Source organism: Strix aluco, chromosome 1 (assembly GCF_031877795.1).
Source record: "Strix aluco isolate bStrAlu1 chromosome 1, bStrAlu1.hap1, whole genome shotgun sequence".
NCBI classification, from domain to species: Eukaryota; Metazoa; Chordata; class Aves; order Strigiformes; family Strigidae; genus Strix; species Strix aluco.
Window position 1 is genome coordinate 1953576 of NC_133931.1, and position 9509 is coordinate 1963084.

The 9509-nt window shown below is 45.2% G+C and overlaps 1 non-coding gene across 1 annotated transcript; it reads right to left on the reverse strand.

Annotated features, from left to right (window-relative positions):
- Window positions 1-6920: 6920 nt before the first annotated feature.
- TRNAF-GAA (transfer RNA phenylalanine (anticodon GAA)) lies at window positions 6921-6993 on the reverse strand. Its single transcript has one exon. It is a non-coding gene; the product is annotated as a tRNA-Phe (tRNA).
- Window positions 6994-9509: the final 2516 nt, after the last annotated feature.

Sequence of the window (9509 nt, forward strand, 5' to 3'; positions counted from 1 at the left end):
TGAGCTGGGGTGCAAGAGCTATATGCCTCTGAATTGCAGTCTGCAACAAATCCGAGGTAATTTGTGTTACCTGAGCACATGGTGGGGCTAAGGTTGTGTGCAGGCACCTCACATTTGCTCCAAAAGTATCAGGCAACTAAGAGGTGCTAATGTATTTAATGGGGAAAGCCGACTGCCTCTCCAAACCCTGAGTTAACATGTCTTTCCCCAGGGTAGCACTGAAATTGGAAAGGAGCTGATTTTTACCTCTACTGACTATATTGAGAGGCTGAAAAAGAAAAAAAAAAAAAAAAAAAGGAGCTTTTAATTTAGAAACTTCAGTTAAAGTTTAAATCTAGATGTGATGAACTGAGACCTTAAGGCCTAAAAATCCTTGGGTGGAAAAAACCCCACATCCTGAGTGGCTTTGCAAGCCTTCTAGTCCTGGTTTTATTTACATAGGTGCTTTTTTTTTTTTTTTAATCATTGGCTCCAACACTAGGGAGTTTGCATGCCAAACCTGTAGTCAAGGTAAATTCTAAACTTTGCTTTTGCAAGCTTTCAGGTTGGCACTGTAGCTGCTAAACTAGGTTCCCTCGAGCAACAGGCAATCCAGCACATCTGTGGCCACCCATCAAGATCTTTAATGGGGTGGCTTTAAAATCAGCAGGCAACTGTACTGCCTCTCACTCAGTCCGAGTAAAGAAAAGCTGCCACCGTTTTCTATGCTAATTTTATGGTTTTCAGAAGCCCATTTCATTTCTCCTCCTCCATATACTTCTCTCTCTCTCCCTCTCTCTTGTTCCTCTGCGGAGGTGCCAAAGCCTCCTCCATCAATTTGTGAGAACTTCTGCTTGAAAACTAGAGCAGAGAATCACCCACGTAACCAGGCTGGCATGAAAATATCGGAGGCAGAGACACTGACTCAAAATGACTCGAGGAGTTTCCCCGTGTCAGGGTGAAAGAAATGGGAGCCTGGAATCGACCCCACCAAAATCATTGGGGGATGAGACACCTGTCCAGCATCTTCTGTCCACAGTCAACAAACTTGCTCGTTAGGTAGACTTTTTTTACATTTGTTTCTATTACCTGTTCATTTTTGATTTTATCTGTTTGCTGCTTGTCTGGGACTTGCAGTGTTCCCAGATCTGCTTTTCCATGAAAAAACTCAGCAGGGCAGGCTTTCTTCTAGACATTTCCAATTGCTTGTAATGAGGGATTATAAGACATAGCTGAATTTCCACAGACTGAAGCAAAAGAGAAATTTCCAACCCATGCAGCACAAGTCAAGTAGCTTAAAAAGATCATATAAGTGTAGCTTAAAGCCTTACATATGATCTAGTAATTAAAATCACTCCTGTACTGGATTCTCCTACTTTTTGCATTAACTACTTTCCTGAATTTGCAGAGCTTTGCCAAGGATGTTTTCTGTACTGCAGATGCTTGTTGGGAACCAAACTGAAATCCACCCACCCTTCTGCATGGACTACCAAACTCCCCAGTCTGTCACCTCCTGGGTGCTCCCAAAGGCTGATAGAAGAGTATTCACTCATGCCCCAGATTGAATCCCACCCTGGGCAGGGAAATTAAAATCTCCGTATCTCATAAACGACAGCAGGAGCTCCACAGTCCTCTTTCTCTGGGCTTTTTTGAACACAATTTGCATATTTAAATAGTCTACTTCCACTTGTAATGAGCAGTGCTTCATGTTGTCTCCTTTTCCTCCACTAGCACCCTGCAGTCACAAATAAAACTAGGCTTTGCTATTCAAACTGAAAATAAAGAATAGCCCGTTGCCCCAAAAGTTAACAGCCCAAATAACAATCTAAGATGCAATTAATTAATCAGACATAGATACTAAAGCCAAGACCTTTCAAAAGTATTTTGACTGCCTATTTACTTTAGTACCTCTGAGGAAGTGAGCTGGATCCAAAAAGTATAAAATTCTCCAGTTTTAGCGTTCAGTGTTCTGAGTGGGTCCTGGACACTTGCTGCATTTGAAAAAGGAATCTTTGTCTTTTTCCTTTTTATTTTTTTTTATTTTATTTTTTGCATGACACATGATCAAAACCCATTTTAGGACGCTGTTTAGACACTGAGAAGAAATCCTAACTCAGAATTTTCCAGGGGCTTGTTGGAGGACCTGAATAGAAGAACTGCCCTGATCCTCATATCTGCCATCTGAAGACCAAGTCATCTAGGACCCCGTGCCTTTCCAAATCCAAGAGTCTCCCACTGCAAAAGGCAGGCAGGGGTGGATTTGCAGCCCTAAGCTCAGTTTTTGGAAAAGCTGACTGTTCAGCTGAGCTCTTAGGAACAGCTGGACTCACTTATGGATGGTGAAGGGTTAGCTCCCAGGTGGTGGACTGCTGCCCCAGGCTCTTAGGGGCAGAACTTCTCAGCTCCTCAGCAGTAAAGAGCTCAGTTACCCCAGGCTCCCTCTGAAGTCAATGGGGATAGTTGGTGCCTTAGAGCATGATTCAGACTTCAGCTGCCAAGACAGAGGCCAAATCTCACTGGCTCAGATGGGATGAGAAAGGGCAGGGCTGAACATGTGCGGACCTAATCTGCTCTCAGAGGGTCTGGATGGCAGCTCCTGTCACTCGCTGATGCCAGGACTGCAGGATGCATCTCAATGCAAGCATGGGTGATCTCCATCAGAGTCTGGACTCCACACAGGTACACAAAGACGTGTTACCTTTACAACTGCACACAAGCTGTCTGTTCATGGCACAGTGCTGCTACACCTCCAAGAGCTCTGCACTGCAGCACAAACCAAGCCTTAATGTCTTTATGCCTGGAGTAGTAATCGCAGGATTATTGCTCCCATGGCATGCAAATAATAATCCTTTCTTTTCCTCATCTTGTAGCTGCCATGTAATTTAGAAAATTAATCTTCAGGGCTGGCAATATCTTTTATTGTCTTTGTGTGCTGTCTGCCTCTATCTCTCGTGACTAGGTCTCTATGTCAGGTCTCAGAGCACTTTTTAAAGAGATTTTGGAGTACTTTGCCCCATTTTCTGATGGGTGAAACTGAGGCATGAGTAAAAAATTGCCTTCTCAAGCTAACCATTGGCAGAGCAAGGGACAAAGCAGACACGCAGTCCAATTAGCCCATATATTACAGTAGGTCCTACAAAAACATAAAAAGGAAGCAATAGCAGAAGCACTCCATGGGAATGCAAGCTATCAGAAAAACAATCAGCAAAATGGAGAAGGCGATGCTGGGAACATGCATGCCTCACCCCGTGATCTTTTCACCAGGGCAGCTATATTGACATTGCAGCAGTGATTCACAGTGACTGCAAATCAGCAGCCTGGGGTCTCCGGTTTGACCCCATAAAACACAACTGAGCAAGAGCTGCATATGCCCTAACCCCTGGTGTGATTTGCATTCAGTAGTTTCAGTGGTAACTTTCCCAGGCATATTAGCAGGGGTTTTTTCCTGTTTATCCTTTTCTGGTTGTTTTTTTGTTTGTTTGTTTGTTTTTTTTGTGGTTTGTTTTGTTGTTGTTGTTGTTTTTTGGTTTTGTTTTGGGGTTTTTTTCTGGAGGAAAGGGTTTTAAGCTCCTGCTGAGGATTTCCCAAATACTTAGCCAGCTGATCTTTCAGTGCAGGCTCCTGCATCTCAGCAGCTGTCAGATACAGCTCTGGTGCTGTGCGGTCCGGATGGAGGCTGGCAGACTGATCCATACCAGCCCTCTTGATGGAAAAGGTGGAGAGAGGTGTCATGAGGATGGGGGAGAAAGACAGCAGCAGCAAATCGGGGCTGAAGGAATTAAGAGAAAGAGGCAGAAATCATTCAAAAAAGCAGAAAATCAGAACTGAAGGGCACTGGAAGAGCTGTGAGTGTTTGTGGGGGAGAGCTGCGGGCTGGAGCAGCACTACTCAGGAGCTCAGGAAAAGATGGTTATGGGGGTCTGACACACGCTGATTGATCAATGTGGGGGCCCCGGTGCCAAAGGGACCTGAGCAGCGGTGAGAGGAGGATGCTGCATGTGTGTGGGCTGGGTGAAGGTGCTGCCAGGGCAGCCTCCCCCACATTGCCTGCCGCCCACCGCCATTATTCATCCTGCACCTTCCCTTGCCGCCTCCCCATGAGCAAGAACCACCAAGCACGGGGCCGCTTTTAACCCTTCATTGAGCCAAATGCAAGGAAACGTGGCAACTTTTGGCACTGAGGTTTGAGTCAAAGCTGTTTCCACCAGGAGAGGACCCAGTTGATGGGAGAAGGAGCAGGCAAACTGCTCTCATCTCTATGGTCTCTGGGGATTTTCTTTATGTCCTGCGGTGTGAACACCGGCGCCTGATTGCTGACATCAGTAGGAGCTTTTCCTTTGCCTTCCCACAGCTGTGGATCAGGCTTCAAAGCAGTTTGATTGCAGCTACCACCTTGTGCTGGCCTGTAGCCGTGTTAGAGGTGAGCAAGCCCAGCTGTCACTGGCACCTCCATGAGGACAATGGTGCCAGCTCAGACCACACATCCTCCAATACTATCCATGAACAGATGTCCAGTGAGGAGGAAGAACAGGGCAAATGTACATGATATCCCCCACCAAATCTCTTCCATCACTAAAAATCTCTCCCACCATTTGACTGTTTCCAGCTCAGGGGATTTCCTTAGCTGGCTGTGGCTTATCTGTTAGCAACCCTAATAAAACTCTACTCCGAATGCTTATTTTTGTTGTGTCAGGCCTTTCTAGACTGCCTGAGGTAACTGGCTGTTGAGGAGAGAGGTGGTAGGAAACGCCAGGTCCTCTGTAGGCAGTGTTATGTTGCCAAAGGCAAATACAACTGGTCTGTCCTGCTCGATGGGACTAAAGCCATCTGGTAGGGCACATCTGTCATGGTGCTAAAAGCTCTTCCTCTCTGTGCCTCAGCAGAAATATATTTATTACGTCCAAATCACCTCTTGGGAATGGCTCCTGTCCCCTGATGTCCCCTGAACTGTGTCTGGACATTGCCTGGGAGGGCACGAGTTGGCATATTTAAGCAGAGTGGAGGAGCACTGGGCAGTGCTCAAGCCCAAGCGCTCAACTTATTTAGACTTGTTAAACCATAAGTCTAGCACCAGGTCAAAATATTGTTTAGCAGGACTGCTTGAATGCTAAGCCTGTGCCATCTCACTGCTCTCTGACACACGATCTGTGTGTCTGGCATCTGATTTGCTTCTACCCTTAGGGCCCAAAGCTGCATCTCTCCAGTGTGGTAGATGAGGTCAGAGCAGTCAGCACAGCCACAGTGTGTAAACTGTTCTTAAACCTGAGGGCAATGCCTGGGATGTACATACACAACTGCCTGAGGTCTGTTTTCATAATAAAATGAGGCCCAAGGCGTATGCCAAATTTGGTATAATTTAATCCTGTACATGGATCGTGCAGGGGACTCTGACCTACTCTTATCCAGTTTGGAGACCAGGAAGTTCCTACCTAATTTAGATGGAGGAATAGACAGTAGGAGTAAAGGGCCATTTTCTACCTGGTGCATCCGTGAGCCAGAAGAACCTGCCTGAGTGTATCAGATCTGCAAAGGGCTATACTGGGCGAGGAGCTGTTATATTTGTTGAGCTAAGCAGGAGGGCAATGAATGTTCTGGCCATGCCTGGTAGTGGGTGGTGACTGTTGATAAAAGCATTTGCCCAGTAGGACCTGCAGTGTCTCTTCTAGGCTTAAGCAGGTCATGATGTCATCAATTTACACACAAATTGTTATTCACATCCTGATCAGGGAAGCCATCTCCTGGAAATACTGCAGGATCTGATAGACTTATGTCCAGAGCTTAAAGAGCACCACCAGAATGAAAAGAAGAAGAGGTCTCTACCCTATTATGGAGGAGTATTGGAGTTGATCTTTGAAGAATCAAGTCAAAAGTTCACTGCCATTCACTTTTTTTTTTTTTGGACAACTGGCAATTCAGGTCGTGTCTGCTGTTTGCCTGAAAGTCTCCACAGAACAGGAATTAGTCAGAAAGGTATGGGCAACACAACACAAAACATAGTCAACTGTAGAACTCTTCGGTGGGGCCTGCACCTTGAATACTATCATTTTATAAAGGTCAGTGTAAGAGTAGAAAAGGTTCAGGAAAGCGTAGAAAGCTTCATCAGAGACCTGGAGTGTTTCCCTATGACTAACAGGTAGACACACCAGAACTCTTCAGTCTGGAAAAAGGCAAATTTTAGGGAGAGGACTTGCCTCAAGGTCAGTTGTGATTCAGACTAAAATTAACTCTTTTTGATAGGGTAATTTTCCTTTTCCCAAATCACAGTTTTGATTTCCTGCGTGACCCCATACACCAGGGAGTCAACACTGCTATCTCTTTACGGGGCAGTCCATGACATAGGACTAGAAACAGGCAGTTGAAGGTTGAAGGAGGAAAAAAACCTGTTATATCACTATTTTTGCTAAAGCCCTTGAGTTGTAAAACTATTTTCCTGTTTCATAGACTCAGAATGAAGATAGAAAGAACCTCTGGAGGTCATCTGGGCCAACCTCTTCTCAAGCAGGGCAACCTACAGCCAGTTGTCCAGGACCATGTGCAGGCAGCTTTTGCATATCCACAAGGATGAAGACTCCACAACCTCTCTGAGCAACCTGCATCAATGCTCAGTCACTCGCACAGTAAAAAGTACTTCCTGATGTTCAGAGGGAACCACCTGTGTTGCATTTTGTGCCGATTGCCTCTTGTCCTGTCACTGGGAACCACTGAAAAGAGCCTGGCTCCATCCTCTTTGCACTCTCCCTTCAGGTATTCATATACACTGATAGGATACCTGCTCATACTGTTCTTCTCCAGGCTGAACAGCTCTCTTAGCCTTTCCTCATAGGAGAGATAATCCAGGCCCTTCATCATCTTCCTGGCCTTTTACTGGACTTTTCAGTAGCTCCATATGTCTCTTGTACTGAAGAACCCAACACTGGGCACAAAAACCTGCAGGAAAACACTGCTGAAGCCCGGGTTTGAACCAGGGACCTTTAGATCTTCAGTCTAACGCTCTCCCAGCTGAGCTACTTCAGCTCTGCTGGGGCACTAATTTTCACAGAACCTGTTGGAATATAATTATCTTTCAGACTTTTACCGTTTGAACTGGCTCAGTGGATGCTTGACTCTTGTCCTGTCACTGAGGATCATTGAAAAGAGCCTGACTCCATCTTTACACTCTTCCTTCAGATACTTATATACAATTATGAAATTGCCCTGAGTCTTCTCCTCTCCAGGCATTCCATGGGACTTCGTGCATGGCTGAACTAAAGAGGGTTTCAGAAGCAATGAGGGAAACACAGGAAGTGAGTTTCATCAGAAAGTGTTACAGACAGGTTACCCTAAAACCATTTTTCTTCTCCAGTTTGAGGAGTCTTTAATCTACAGATTGCTAGGAGCTGGGAGAATGCAGCAGAGAGACTATTCTGTGATTTACTTCTTGACACTGTAGTTGTTTCCCCCGAGTTCACTACTGTCCCAGACTTCTATCTTTAGTCTGCTGTGCAGAAGCAGTGTCCCTACAAATAAAACAACCAGGGACTAGTGACACCCAGGGTAGGAAAACCCCTCATGCCTTTGGGATTTGAGTGGAGTTTGACTTACCTATTGTCCTGCAGGCAATTGAACCATGCCTTTCATCTCAAAATCCCACCACAAGAACTCCATTCAAGTTGCCTAAATATACGCATTCAGTATTATTTGTGATACCTTAGGCTATCCCAGCTGTTCCACAGTTCTTACTCCAGTGGACTGTAGATTCTCTTCATGACCTGTCTCACATGTTTCAGCCCTGTAAATTGGCTTGAATGCTCTCAGGCTTCTTAAAAAGCACCAGGCACCTAGGAAAATAAAATGTGTCCTCCTAGGTCAGCTCAATGGTCCATCTAGTTTAGTTCTCTGTCTCTGAAAATGGCACAGGGAGATGCTCCATAGGAGATAATGTGAGTGTGGCTGCAGTCCAATCCTCTTGTGCCATATTCAACACGTTGGAAGGAACATCTCCACCTGGTCTTTCAGCTTCTGTCTCTGGATCTATCACCGATGCTTATGTTTAAACACCTGGCCCAAACTATCAGAGACCAATAAGGTGAACAATTATCAAAGACTGTTAAATGAGAATGGCTCTGGTGGATAAATTCACTAGGCGGGAATAATTCTTACAGCCACATTTCCAATGGTAACACCCCTTCAAACAGATTGTCTCAGAGACTGGACTAAGCTGTCACTCCATAAAGCCTACATCATCCATGTCCTGTTGGCTGTAAGTGAATGGGTGACAAGGAGCCATCTGCAGGTTTCTCCCTAGGAAAGGAAGACCTGCCAGGTCAGCTTGTGTGGAAGCCTGGCTCACCCATGACTTAAATCTGTCCTTCCAGCTGTCCCATTTTTGCTTCAGCAGCTCTCTCCTTGTCAAGAAAATTGACTGCAGAAACCAAAGCAGTTCTGTTTCTCGCCAGCTTTCCTCAGACAGGAAGAAATGATCCCAACATGGGAACTGTGGTATTTGACAACCCACTCTACCTTGCTGGAAATACTCAAGCTTCAGCTGGGTACAAAATTCCTACTGAAAGATGAGCTATGCTACCACTTTGCAAATTCTAGCAGTGCTGGTGGAAATGCTGAAGGATCTGACAAAGAACCAGCCTTGGAGGAAGTGCTACACTGCAGTTAAATTAGAAATTTGAGAAGCTGGGAAGTTGGCTTATTCAGATGGTAAAACATTACAACTAAAATTCTATGATCAAATTTGTCAGAAGGAAGACTCGTGTTGCTAATTTAACATGTCAGATGGAAGAAGTTGGAAGCTTAGACTTTCCTTCATAGAAGAGAAAGAAATTAAACCTGTCCTGGCTTGTTTCAGACCCAGGGCTGGAGCTTTGTAGGCAGCTCTGAAGGGGAGTGAATGAAGTGGAAGGAAGAGTGAAGTTGGGATGATGGCTCTAGCTGCCTTGTGGGCAGGTCAAAAGTGCAGCTTTTAGGAGATGCTACTTTTTTGAGCCAGAACTGTGAACACCTCTCCTTACCACACACATGTCCAGCTCAGTGTTGCACTGTGAAATGCAGAGATTTGGGAAAACTATTCTGACAGCCACTGTGATCTCCTGCTGGGAAAATACCCTGTCCTCATGACACTTATTTCCATCCCTGTTTCCATCTCAGTCTCTGCTTTGCCCCACTATGCCAGAAACTTTCTGATAGATAGCCTTGTCTTCATCTTTGATTTTCTTCTGGTGGTTTCATCAGGTCACTTGTGCGCCCTTTGCACTCTGTAGAATATGGTCTCCCCATACTCAAAGTTCCCTGTTGTTCTCTCTCACAGGTCCTCATTCCTCCTGCAAAAACTCCTGTTTTATTCACATCTTGAATACTGACTGCTTCGTTTTGGTGTCCCCATCTCAAGAAGGATGTAAAAAGAACCTAACAAGTGTAAAGGAGTTAATAAAGTCACTTCTGCACAGGGAATCACTGTGTAAACCATGTTTATTCAGTCTGGAAAAAGAAAGGGTAAAAGGAAGGATATTATAGAATCTAGAGAGAAGTGATTAGGGCTT